Source organism: Oncorhynchus gorbuscha, linkage group LGY (genome assembly GCF_021184085.1).
Source record: "Oncorhynchus gorbuscha isolate QuinsamMale2020 ecotype Even-year linkage group LGY, OgorEven_v1.0, whole genome shotgun sequence".
Taxonomy (NCBI): Eukaryota; Metazoa; Chordata; class Actinopteri; order Salmoniformes; family Salmonidae; genus Oncorhynchus; species Oncorhynchus gorbuscha.
The window spans coordinates 659,606-672,798 of NC_060199.1; positions in this window are offsets into that span (position 1 = coordinate 659,606).

Below are 13,193 nucleotides of genomic sequence, written 5' to 3' on the forward strand. Positions count from 1 at the left end.
GCGGGATTACTCAACGCAACAGGCTAACAGCTTACAGACGGTAGGAAATTAAGGTCACAGTTATGAAAACTGTTTCGTGGTTTTGTCTCACCAGGAGTGATGGTCGGATTTGCTTTTATCATCGACGGAATGAGCGTTACACCGAGGCCTGTACTCTGGAGCGGGATCAATTTGGAGGTGGAGGGTCCGTCACGGTCTGGGGCGGTGTGTCACAGCATCATCGGACTGAGCTTGTTGTCATTGCAGGCAATCTCAACACTGTGCATTACAGGGAAGACATCCTTCTCCTTCATGTGGTACCCTTCCTGCATGCTCATCCTGACATGACCCTCCAGCATGACAATGCCACCAGCCATACTGCTCGTTCTGTGCGTAATTTCTTGCAAGACAGGAATTTCAGTGTTCTGCGATGGTCAGGGAAGAGCCCGGATCTCAATACCATTGAGCATGTCTGAGACCTGTTGGATCGGAGGCTGAGGCCTAGGGCCATTCCCCCCAGAAGGTGCCTTGGTGAAAGAGTGGGGTAACATCTCACAGCAAGAACTGGCAAATCTGGTGCAGTCCATGAGGAGGAGATGCACTGCAGTACTTAGGCAACTGGTGGCCACACCAGATACTGACTGTAACTTTAGATGTTGACCCCCCCCGTTCCCCCCCTTTGTTCAGGGACACATTATTCCATTTCTGTTAGTCACATGTCTGTGGAACTTCTTCAGTTTATGTCTCAGTTGTTGAATCTTATGTTCATACAAATATTTTCACATGTTAAGTTTGCTGAAAATAAACGCAGTTGGCAGTGAGAGGGATTTCTTTTAGAGTTTACATACTGTACACATTGTCATTCAAGTATAATTACAAAAGGTATATTTCAAAGTGCCCTTCACACGTAAAACACAGCCTATATGAGACAGAAAGAATGAGTGAATAAAGATACAGGAAAGACACCGAGAAGTCCAAGATGGAACCAAGATGGCAGTCTGACGTCTTTGACCTTAGTCTTGTCATGTCCCATACGTTTTATATCTTTGTCTTCTTATATCTTTTTGATTTTTTTCTAAACCTCAACTTCAAAATACTCTCCGGCAACCCGCCTCACCCAATGTGTGGATCTGTTGTCTCTAAAGTATTTTTATTTACCTCGGAACCGGAATCCCCCATCAGAAGCTAGCCAGCTCACTAGCTACAAGCTAGTAGTCAGCTAACCACTGTTAGAGGTCATCAGCTAACCTTTAGCTCGGAAAGCTCTCGCCAGTTTGTACAACGCCACTCAAACCTGAGCATACTGGACCTATTTTCTCTCCATGACCCAGGATTCCTACCGCAAGCTCTGAACCTTTTCGCCTGGATCATCGCAGCTAGCTAGCTGCAACCCGAGTGACTACTCCTGGCTAACATCTGTCCCAAAGCAAGCACCAATTAACCTGGAGCTAGCCCATGCTAGGCCCATTCTCCCGGCTAGCCCATCAGCCACTCCTGGGCTACAATACCCGGACCCCTTCTACTGCCAGTACGGGGCATGGAACCCCGCTGATCCTTGCAGACTGGTCTATAGACGTCACCGCATGCGGAGGCTAAAACAGACTTTCCTCCATCGAGATGTCCCTCTAAGGCGCTTCTGCTAGCTTGCTAGCCCCAGCCTGCTAGCTGTCTGAATCGCTGTGTCTGCAGCCAGCCCAACCACTCACTGGACCCCTATGATCACCCGGCTATGCATGCCTCTCCCTAATATCAATATGCCTTGTCCATTACAGTCCTGGTTAGTGATTATTGCCTTATTTCACTGTAGAGCCTCTAGTCCTGCTCAATATGTCTTAGCCAACCATTTAGTTCCACCTCCCACATATGCAATGACATCACCTGGTGTAAACATCTCTAGTGACAATATCTCTCTCATCATTACTCAATGACTAGGTTTAACTCTAATGTACTCACATCCTACCATACCTTTGTCTGTACATTCCGCCTTGAATCTATTCTATCGTGCCCAGAAACCTGCTCCTTTTACTCTCTGTTCCGAATGTACTAGACGACCAGTTCTGATAGTCTTTAGCCGTACCCTTATCCTACTCTGTTCCTCTGGTGATGTAGAGGTTAATCCAGGCCCTGCAGTGCCTAGCTCCACTCCTACTCCCCAGGTGCTCTCATTTATTGACTTCTGTAACCGTACAAGCCTTGGTTTCATGCATGTTAACATTAGAAGCCTCCTCCCTAAGTTTGTTTATTTCACTGCTTTAGCACACTCTGCCAACCCGGATGTCCTAGCCTTGTCTGAATCCTGGCTTATGAAGATCACCAAAAACCCTGAAATGTCCATCCCTAACTATAACATTTTCCAACAAGATAGAACTGCCAAAGGGGGACGGTTTTGCAATCTACTGCAGAGATAGCTTTCAGAGTTCTGTCTTACAGTTTGAGCTTCTACTTTTAAAAATCCACCTTTCCAGAAACAAGTCTCACCATTGCCACTTGCTATAGACCACCCTCTGCCCCCAGCTGTGCCCTGGACAGCATATGTGAATTGATTGCCCCCCCATCTATCTTCAGAGCTCATGCTGCTAGGTTACCTAAACTGGGACATGCTTAACATCCTGGCCGCCCTACAATCTAAGCTTGATGCCCTCAATCTCACACAAATTATTTACATTTACATTTACATTTAAGTCATTTAGCAGACGCTCTTATCCAGAGCGACTTACAAATTGGTGCATTCACCTTATGACATCCAGTGGGACAGTCACTTAACAATAGTGCATCTAAAACTTAGGGGGGGTGGGGTGAGAGGGATTACTTAACCTATCCTAGGTATTCCTTAAAGAGGTGGGGTTTCAGGTGTCTCCGGAAGGTGGTGATTGACTCCGCTGTCCTGGCGTCGTGAGGGAGTTTGTTCCACCATTGGGGGGCCAGGGCAGCGAACAGTTTTGACTGGGCTGAGCGGGAGCTGTACTTCCTCAGTGGTAGGGAGGCGAGCAGGCCAGAGGTGGATGAACGCAGTGCCCTTGTTTGGGTGTAGGGCCTGATCAGAGCCTGGAGGTACTGAGGTGCCGTTCCCCTCACAGCTCCGTAGGCAAGCACCATGGTCTTGTAGCGGATGCGAGCTTCAACTGGAAGCCAGTGGAGAGAACGGAGGAGCGGGGTGACGTGAGAGAACTTGGGAAGGTTGAACACCAGACGGGCTGCGGCGTTCTGGATGAGTTGAAGGGGTTTAATGGCACAGGCAGGGAGCCCAGCCAACAGCGAGTTGCAGTAATCCAGACGGGAGATGACAAGTGCCTGGATTAGGACCTGCGCCGCTTCCTGTGTGAGGCAGGGTCGTACTCTGCGGATGTTGTAGAGCATGAACCTACAGGAACGGGCCACCGCCTTGATGTTAGTTGAGAACGACAGGGTGTTGTCCAGGATCACGCCAAGGTTCTTGGCGCTCTGGGAGGAGGACACAATGGAGTTGTCAACCGTGATGGCGAGATCATGGAACGGGCAGTCCTTCCCCGGGAGGAAGAGCAGCTCCGTCTTGCCGAGGTTCAGCTTGAGGTGGTGATCCGTCATCCACACTGATATGTCTGCCAGACATGCAGAGATGCGATTCGCCACCTGGTCATCAGAAGGGGGAAAGGAGAAGATTAATTGTGTGTCGTCTGCATAGCAATGATAAGAGAGACCATGTGAGGTCTCTCTTATTATCAATGAACCCACCAGGTACAACCCCAAATCCGTAAACACGGGCACCCTCATAGATATCATCCTAACCAACTTGACCTCCAAATACACCTCTGCTGTTTTCAACCAAGATCTCAGCGCTCACTGCCTCATTGCGTGCATCCATAATGGGTGTGCAGTCAAACGACCACACCTCATCACTTTTAAACGCCCCCTAAAACACTTCAGCGAGCAGGGCTTTCTAATCGACCTGATGCGGGTATTCTGGAAGGATATTAACCTCATTCCATCAGTAGAGGATGCCTGCTCGCCTCCCTACCACTGAGGAAGTACAGTTCTCGCTCAGCCCAGTCAAAACTGTTCGCTGCTCTGGCCCCCCAATGGTGGAACAAACTCCCTCACGACGCCAGGACAGCGGAGTCAATCACCACCTTCCGGAGACACCTGAAACCCCACCTCTTTAAGGAATACCTAGGATAGGATAAAGTAATCCTTCTCACCCCCCCTTAAAAGATTTAGATGCAGTATTGTAAAGTGGCTGTTCCACTGGATGTCATAAGGTGAATGCACCAATTTGTAAGTTGCTCTGGATAAGAGCGTCTGCTAAATGACTTAAATGTAAATGTAAATGTAATGCCTGGTTATTCTTAAAAGTGCCTTCGTCACCATCTTAAATAAGCATGCCCCATTCAAAAAATATCGAACCAGGAATAGATATAGGCCTTGGTTCTCTCCAGACCTGACTGCCATTGACCAGCACAAAAACATCCTGTGGCGTTCTGCATTAGCATCGAATAACCCCCGTGATATGCAACCTTTCAGGGAAGTCAGGAACCAATATACACAGGCAGTGAGCAAAGCTAAGGCTAGCTCTTTCAAGCAGAAATTTGCATCCTGTAGCACAAACAAAAAAATGGAGAATAAGAGCACCTCCTCCCAGCTGCCCACTAAACTGAGACTAGGAAACACTGTCACCACCGATAAATCCACTATAATTGAGAATTTCAATAAGCAATTTTCTACGGCTGGCCATGCTTTCCACCTGGCTACCCCTTCCCCGATCAACAGCCTCCACCCCCCACAGCAACTCGTCCAAGCCCCCCATTTCTCCTTCACCCAAATCCACCATGGCCTATTTATTGCCTTACCTTCCTTATCCTTTCTCATTTGCACATACTGTATAGATACTTTTTCTACTGTATTATTGACGGTATGTTTGTTTATTCCATGTGTAACTGTGTTGTTTTATGTGTCGCACTGCTTTGCTTTATCTTGGCCAGGTCGCATTTGCAAATGAGAACTTGTTCTCAACTAACAGTTAACCCACTGTTTCCCAGTAGGCCGTCATTGTAAATAAGATTTTGTTCATAACTGAATTGCTAAGTTTAATAAAGGTTACATTTAAAATAAAATAAAAAAATAAAAATGTAACGAGTACTTTTGGTTGTCATTGAAAATGTGTGGAGTGAAAAGTACATTATTTTCTTGCGGAATATAGTGTATTAAAAGTAACAAATACTCCAAAAATACTTAAGTAAAAATATTTTTAAAATACTTAAGTACTTTAAGCCACTGGTTTTGGAAAATATTTAAGACAGAGGCCCTGACCTTAGAGATCGTTTTTATTCTCTATGATTGGTTAGGTCAGGGTGAGACTCGGGTGGGAAAGTCTATGTTTTCTATTTCTTTGTTTTTGGCGTGTGTGGTTCCCAATCAGAGGCAGCTGTCTATCGTTGTCTGATTAAGGATCACATAAAAGTTGTAATTTTCCTTTTGGGTTTTGTGGGATCATCGAATCGTCCCTGCGATATGCAACTGTTCAGGGAAGTCAGGAACCAATACACGCAGTCAGTCAGGAAAGCTAAGGCCAGCTTCTTCAGGCAGAAATTTGCATCCTGTAGCTCCAACTCCAAAAGTTCTGGGACACTGTGAAGTCCATGGAGAACAAGAGCACCTCCTCCCAGCTGCCCACTGTACTGAGGCTAGGTAACACGGTCACCACCGATAAATCCATGATTATCGAAAACTTCAACAAGCATTTCTCAACGGCTGGCCATGCCTTCCGCCTGGCTACTCCAACCTCGGCCAACAGCTCCGCCCCCCCGCAGCTACTCGCCCAAGCCTCTCCAGGTTCTCCTTTACCCAAATCCAGATAGCAGATGTTCTGAAAGAGCTGCAAAACCTGGACCCGTACAAATCAGCTGGGCTTGACAATCTGGACCCTCTATTTCTGAAACTATCCACCGCCATTGTCGCAACCCCTATTACCAGCCTGTTCAACCTCTCTTTCATATCGTCTGAGATCCCTAAGGATTGGAAAGCTGCTGCAGTCATCCCCCTCTTCAAAGGGGGAGACACCCTGGACCCAAACTGTTACAGACCTATATCCATCCTGCCCTGCCTATCTAAGGTCCTCGAAAGCCAAGTCAAAAAACAGGTCACGGACCATCTCGAATCCCACCGTACCTTCTCCGCTGTGCAATCTGGTTTCCGAGCCTGTCACGGGTGCACCTCAGCCACGCTCAAGGTACTAAACGATATCATAACTGCCATCGATAAAAGACAGTACTTTGCAGCCGTCTTCATCGACCTTGCCAAGGCTTTCGACTCTGTCAATCACCATATTCTTATCGGCAGACTCAGTAGCCCGAAGCCTCCAGTGATGATCCATGGCCCGGAGCCTGCAGTGATGATCCATGGCACGACGCCTCCAGTGATGATCCATGGCACGACACCTCCAGTGATAATCCATGGCATGAAGCCTCCAGTGATGATCCATGGCACGAAGCCTCCAGTGATGATCCATGGCACGAAGCCTCCAGTGATGATCCACGCCCTGACAGTAGCCCCCTCTATTTTTGGTTAGGCCAGGGTGATACTCAGATGGGAAAGTCTGTTTTTCTTTTCTTTGTTTTTGGCCGTGTGTGGTTCCCAATCAGAGGCAGCTGTCTATCGTTGTCTCTGATTGGGGATCACATATAGGTTGTCCTTTTGGGTTTTTTGGGATCTTGTTTCCTTTTTTTTTGCCTGACAGAACTGTTCGCTTTCGTTTTCACGTTAGTTATTTTGTTTGAGTGTTTTTGAAAATTAAAAGTTCTTCGGGATAGGGGGCAGCATTTTCACTTTTGGATAAATAGCGTGCCCAAATTCAACTTCCTGCTACTCATCCCCAGAATAGAATAGATTTGGATAGAAAACTCTTTGAAGTTTCTAAAACTGTTTGAATCATGTCTGTGAGTATAACAGAACTAATGTAGCAGGCAAAACCCAGAGGACAAACCATTCAGATTTTTTTTTGGGGGGGGTCACTGACTATTTTTCATTAGGGAACCAGATTTCTAAGGGACTTGTTTGCAGTTCCTACCGCTTCCACTGGATGTCCCCAGCTTTTAGAAATTGGTTGAGGTTATTCCTTTGTGTAATGAAGAAGTACGGCCATCTTGAATGAGTGTCACTTGAAGTGTACTTTCTGAGAGAGGCATCTTCCTGTACTGAACACAGATAGTCTCATCTTCAATTTGATCGATTATAAACGTTTAATAAAACTACCTAAAGTAGTTTGAAATGTTTTGGCAAAGTTTACAGGTAACTTTTGAGATATTTTGTAGTGACGTTGCGCAAATTGGAAGCTGTGTTTTTCTGGATCAAACGCGCTAAATAAATGGACATTTTGGATATATATCGACAGAATTAATTGAACAAAAGGACCATTTGTAATGTTTATGGGACATATTGGAATGCCAACAAAAGAAGCTCGTCAAAGGTAAGGCATGATTTATATTTTATTTCTGCGTTTTGTGTCGCGCCTGCAGGGTTGAAATATGCTACTCTCTCTTTGTTTACTGTTGTGCTATCATCAGATAATAGCTTCTTATGCTTTTGCCAAAAAGCCTTTTGGAAATCTGACATGTTGGCTGGATTCACAACGAGTGTAGCTTTAATTTGGTATCTTACATGTGTGATTTAATGAATGTTTGACTTTTATAGTATTTTATTTGAATTTTCCCTGGCTATTGGCCAAGTGAGACGCAAGCATCCCACCTATCCCAGAGAGGTTAAAATCATGAACACTTTCCACGCTGCACTTTGGTCCACTCCAACCATTACAGAGACAAAGGCTTTGAGGTAGTGGTCCTCAAACACAAAACATTGGTTTAATATTTTATGTTTAAAAAGTACTTAAGATTTTCATGGTGTTTCCATAAATTGAAAGCAATTCATCAAGGGATATATCAAGATGTGATTGACGGGAAATGTCTTTATTTGAATTAATTTATGTTGAATAAAATAGCGGTATCAATGCTTAAAGGCAAACCGATGTTTGACCCCATATTGAAGACAACATATATAAATCGGGACAGAGAAACAAAATATAACGTTTCCACACTTTTCAAATATATAAATGGATGGAATAAATGCAGAGTCAGGCGCAGGACACAGTTCTGAGTAATAATCCAAGATTTACTCTATAAATGTTAAGATTACAACAGGAAACATGTACAATAAACTAAAGCATGACTAACGAGAACCCACATGACAAACAATAACGCACAAAACAGAGAAGGAAATCAGAGGGTTAAATAATGAACATAATTAATGGAATGGAAACCAGGTGTGTAAATAATCAAAACAAACAAAACATGAAACATGGATCAGTGGTGTCTAGAAAGCCAGTGACGTCGACCGCCGAAAACCGCCTGAAGAAAGAGAGGGACCAACTTCGGCCAAAGTCATGACTGTACCCCCCCCCCCCCCCCTTTAAGCGTGGATGCAGCAATGCGCCGACACCGGCCTTGGGGACGACTCGGAGGACGAGGCGCAGGGCGATGCGGATGGAGGCGATGAAATTCCTGCAGTAATGATGGATCTAGGATGTCCTCCACCGGCACCCAGCATCTCTCCTCCGGACCATACCCCTCCCACTCCACGAGGTGCTGAAGGCCTCTCGCCCGACGTTTTGAGTCCATGATGGCTCGCACAGTATACGCCGGGGGCGGAGGAACCTCCCGCACCTCAGACTGCTGGAGTGGACCAGCCACGACCGGCCTGAAGAGAGACACATGGAACGAGGGGTTAATACGATAATCAGGGGAAGTTGTAACCTATATCAAACCTCGTCCAATCTCCTCGGGACTTTAAATGGCCCCACAAACCACGGATCCAGCTTCCGGCAGGGCAGGTTTCGGGTCGAGAGCCAGACCCGATCTGCCTCACTGCGGTGGCGGTCGGCACTCGCCTTCTGTCGCCTGATGGCCCGTTGTAAACGCACATGAGTAGCGTCCCATGTCGCCTCCGAGTGTGGAAACCTTTCATCCACCGCAGGAGCCTCGATCTGGCTCTAATGCCAAGGTACCAGGACTGACTGATAACCTAGCACACACTGGAAAGGAGATAGGTTAGTGGAAGAGTGGCAAAGGGAATTTCGGGCCATCTCCGCCCAGGGGATGAAAACCGACCACTCCCCCGGCCGGTCCTGGCAATAGGACCGCAGAAACCTTCCCACAACCTGGTTAATTCTCTCTACCTGCCCGTTACTCTCAGCGTGAAAACCTGAGCTGAGGCTAACCGAGACCCCCAGGTGCTCCATAAATGCCCTACTGACTTTAGATGTTAATTGGGGACCCCAGATCAGAAACTATTTCCTCAGGCACCCCGTAGTGTCGGAATACGTGGGTGAACAGGGCCTCCGCAGTCTTTAGAGCCGTAGGGAGACCGAGCAAAGGAAGGAGACAGCGGGACTTAGAAAACCCATCCACAATGACTAGGATTGTGGAATTACCCCGTGACGGGGGAAGATGCGTCACGAAATCCACCGATAGGTGTGACCACGGTTGTTGTGGAACGGGAAGAGGCTGCAATTTCCCTCTGTGCAGGTGTCTAGGTGCCTTACACTGTGCGCACCCCGAGCAGGAGGAAACACAAACCCTCACGTCCTTAGCTAAAGTGGGCCACCAGTACTTCCCAGCAAGACAGAGCACTGTCCGACCGATCGATGACCCGAGGAGCATGACCCGAGGAGGGTGACGTGTGGGCCCAACAGATCAAACGATCACGGACATCCAACGGAACGTAAAGACGCCAAACTGGACACTGTGGCGGAGTGGGCTCTGTACGTGACGCCCGCTCGATGTCCGCGTCCACCTCCCATACCTCCCATACCACCGGTGTCACCAGGCAAGAAGCAGGAATTATGGGAGTAGGCTCTGCGGACTGTTCCTCCGTGTCATAAATCATGGACAGTGCGTCTGCCTCAATGTTCTGGGAATCTGGTCTGTAGGACAGAGTGAAAACAAAGCGGGTGAAAAACATGGCCCACCTCGCCTGGCGAGGGTTCAGTCTCCTAGCTGCCCAAATGTACTCCAGATTGCGGTGGTCAGTCCAAATTAGGAAAGGGTGTCTAACCCCCTCAAGCCAATGTCTCCACGCTTTCAGAGCCCTAACAACAGCTAACAGCTCCCGGTCCCCTACATCATAGTTTCGCTCAGCTGGGCTGAGCCTCTTCGAAAAGAAAGCGCAGGGGCGGAGTTTAGGTGGCTGAGAAAGCACAGCTAAAGAGGGATCAGGATGAGCCAACACAGGAGCCGAGGTAAACAGAGCCTTGACCACTGCAGTCACACCGGTCCCCCCTTCAGCAATGAGATAATGGGAGCCACTACCTGACCGAAACCCTGGATAAACCTCCTGTAGTAGTTGACAAACCCTAAAAACCGCTGCACCTCCTTTACCGTGGTAAGATTCAGCCAATTACGCACAGCTAAAATGCAGTCATTCTCCATTTCCACCACTGACGCGGAAAAGCGGTACCCTAGGAAGGAGGTAGACTGTTGAAAGAACAAACATTTCTCAGCCTTGACATACAGGTCATGCTCCAACAGGCGACCAAGCACCCATGTGCACCAGAGACACATGCTCGGCGCGTATAGCAGTGTATATCAGAAACTCATCAATATACACCACTACACCCTGCCCGTGCAGGTCCCTGAAAATCTTGTCTACAAAGGATTGGAAGACTGATGGAGCATTCATTAACCCGTACGGCATGACGAGATATTCATAGTGCCCAGAAGTAGTGCTAAATGCCGTCTTCCACTCATCTCCTCCCTTAATATGCACCAGGTTGTAACTGCTCCTGAGTTCCAATTTTGTGAAGAAGCGCGCCCCGTGTAATGACTCATACTGGCTATAAGAGTGCGATGACGTTGCCCTCTTTGAGTACAGCGAGCACCATCCCCCGCTCTCTGCTTCTACAACCAGACTGCTGTGGGCAGAGTGAGGTCATAAATTCCTAAGGAAGACCCTGCCCCATGGACACACAGTTATAGAGAGTAGTTTTTCATGGAGACAAAGGAAATCCCTCCACCTCACAGAACTTGAGGTACGAACAAGTTTCACGTTCCGGAGAAAGTGTAAAAGATCGGTGACGAATCCAGCTACGAACTGGTCCGTTTGTCACAACTTGTGAAGCTCAAGAGAGACAGTGTGGCCACATTACCATAACGCTGTTTACATAATAGCCTCAGATATGAGGTTTACATCTAATTGTTGTATAAGATGAATGAGGATGATACTATTTGTATAATGGTGCAATATGATTGTGCACAGTTTAATGAAGAAAAATACAATTCCCTTTTGATTTGAACTAAATCAGAGGACCGCTCCTGAGCCCAGTTAGGTTCAGACATCCTGGGACAGCCCTTTCTGCCATTCCGAATAAAAACCAACTTTGAGAAATTATCAGCAGACCATGTTTTTCTCCATTAGGAGGGGGACTAAAGGTTGCAGACCATTGCTGGATCTTTCAACCATAGCACGTGGTTAAACTCTTAGACTATCAATACCGACAGAATAAGAACAAGTCTTTAATATTGATTACTAGTCTGCAGCTAGGAATCCGGTATCATTGAACGCAAAGAACGACAACCGCCGAAACATCCATTCTATAACGAATGCCACTTTGAACTATCCCCTCTAACCAAGACAGAGAGAGAGATGGACAATTCTACAAAAGAATGATTTTTCACCAGCGATCAAGACGACACACTGAGCGTAAATATATATATATTGATTTCAATTGTTCCCAAATGAGTGAGCGTTCATGTGTAAGGATTAGCATTTCAGTTGTTATAATTATTAACTCTGTCGTGACTTCTTGGTAAAACCCCCACTCCCCGTTTGTCAAACAAGCCGCCATGCCGGTTCAGCCCACTAGGGCACATTCTATCATTTCATGTCACCATATTTACGGTTTGTTTATGCATTTCTGTGAATTACTTAGTTAGTAATAAATAAATGATTAAAGACAATTGATGTATGACTCATAGTGAAGACTGGGTTCGTGCAAACAATTTATGAAGTTTGGAATGAGACTAACGTGAGGTAAAATACTTTACTGAATACTTTCCTTGGTGCCCCAACTTTATTATAGTTACATGATTATTCAGTTTAATCGAGTAACTAATTACAGAGAATCTTTGATAAAAACGATGTCTTCAGTTTAATGATAGTAAAGACACGACAAGAGGTAGTGGGTAACTGTATTTTATAGTGATCTGATTCAAACCTTGATAGTCAATACACGGGTGCAAACCTCCATCCTTCTTCTTCACAAAAAAGGAAATCGAGGAGACAGGTGAAATGGAAGGCCGAATGTGTCCCTGTCCCAGAGATTCGGTGACATATGTTTCCATAGCCACCGTCTCCTCCTGTGACAGAGGATACACGTGACTCCTGGGGAGTGCATCGCCTACCAGGAGATTTATCGCACAATCCCCCGGTCGATGGGGTGGTAATTGAGTCGCCTTCTTTTTACAGAAGGTGAGTGCCAAATTGGCATATTCAGGAGGAATGTGCATGGTGGATACCTGGTTTGGACTCTCCACCGTGGTGGCACCTAAGGAAACACCTACACACCTCCCTGAACACTGACGAGACCTTCCCTTGAGAGCCCTCTGTTGCCACGAAATAATAGGATCATGAGAGGCCAACCAGGGAAGGCCCAACACAACAGGAAACGCAGGAGAGTTGATCAAAAAGAGGCTAATTATCTCCTCATGTTTCTCCTGCATTATCATACGTAGTGGAGCTGTGACCTCCCTGATTAGTCCTGACCCCAATGGACGACTATCTAAGGCATGTACAAGGAAGGGAACATCAACAGGAACAATAGGATTCCCGAAACTAAGTGCAAAGGTACGGTCAATAAAGTTCCCAGCTGCACCTGAATCTACTAGCGCCTTATGCTGGGAAAGCTGGGACATCTCAGGAAAGGCAACATTCAACCATGTGTGCAACAGGGAGCTCTGGGTGAGGTGTGTTCCTAATCACCTGAGATGATTCACCAGTGCTCCGCTGCCACCTCGATTACCTGGAGAACCTCCCCAGCACCGACCAACTCCCTGCGAACGTCCTCGCGTAAACTACACCTGTAGTGGTCGATCAGGGTCTGCTCATTCCATCCTGTGCAGGCTGCTAGAGTTCTAAAGTCCAGAGCGAACTCTTGTGCGCTCCTCATCCCTTGTCTTAAATGGAACAAGCGTTCC